General features: G+C 32.2%; 2 non-coding genes across 2 annotated transcripts; one reads left to right on the forward strand and one right to left on the reverse strand.

The window, feature by feature from the left end:
- Positions 1-160: 160 nt before the first annotated feature.
- Positions 161-233, reverse strand: SPOG_16246. The gene has a single exon. It is a non-coding gene; the product is annotated as a tRNA-Arg (tRNA).
- A 373-nt stretch (positions 234-606) lies between these two features.
- SPOG_16247 lies at positions 607-680 on the forward strand. The gene has a single exon. It is a non-coding gene; the product is annotated as a tRNA-Ile (tRNA).
- The last annotated feature ends 240 nt before the right edge of the window (positions 681-920 follow it).

Genomic DNA, 920 nt, shown 5'->3' on the forward strand with positions numbered 1-920 from the left:
TATAATTTTAAGGCTTTGAGAAGCTATAAACTATAGTTGTTTTTTATGAACTTTAAAGATAATGAAGGCAGAAAAATAGCGATTGAAAAGAAATAATAAACCAAATAATGGAAAATAGAAGCAAAAAGGAAATAAGAAATAGGAAGAAAACAAGAGTTTTTGACCCCGCCAGGAGTCGAACCTGGAATCTCCTGATCCGTAGTCAGGCGCCTTAACCATTGGGCCACGAGGCCTCTTGTTGGTAGATGCCTTTCTCTATGCATTTTCATCACTAGTACGTAGCAATTAGGCGAAAAAAAATCGCGCTTCTGTTTTTTTGGGTTTCTTTTTCTTGTTTTTTTCTTTTTTTTAATTAGCCTAATCAGTCATTTTGCACTTGCTATTATTTGATTCATTCGTTCGCTAATTGTATAACATTTGATTTTTCAGCTTTTAAAGTACAATTTATCATGTTTTTACGGAGAGAAGGGATGGTTGCCTTCTTCTTTCTCTTGGATTATTCGCTTGCTATCCAACATAACTCAAACAGCAATTGTATTAACAGTGAAGAAAAAGAAAACAGAAAACAGGAATGATTAAACTTAATAGTTGATGATAGCAACAGATGGTCGCATGATGTAGTTGGTTATCATGTCGATCTAATAAGTCGAATGTCGCCAGTTCGAGCCTGGCTGTGACCATGATTTTTTTTCACTTTTGTTTTCTTTTTTTCCCTCATCAAAAATTTGACGTTTTCTTTACGTTTACTAATAGGTTTATTTTGGTTTTTTCTTTCCTTTCTTTAATTATATTTTATTTTTATTCATTGGGGATCTCATCCATACTGCAACATTACAAAGAATCCTATTTCCTGTTATAATGGTGGTTTTTTTTTTTATACTTTCTAATTTATGCTATTCTAATCTATTCTATTCTTTTTC

This window comes from Schizosaccharomyces cryophilus, assembly GCF_000004155.1.
Source record: "Schizosaccharomyces cryophilus OY26 unplaced genomic scaffold supercont4.3, whole genome shotgun sequence".
Taxonomy (NCBI): domain Eukaryota; kingdom Fungi; phylum Ascomycota; class Schizosaccharomycetes; order Schizosaccharomycetales; family Schizosaccharomycetaceae; genus Schizosaccharomyces; species Schizosaccharomyces cryophilus.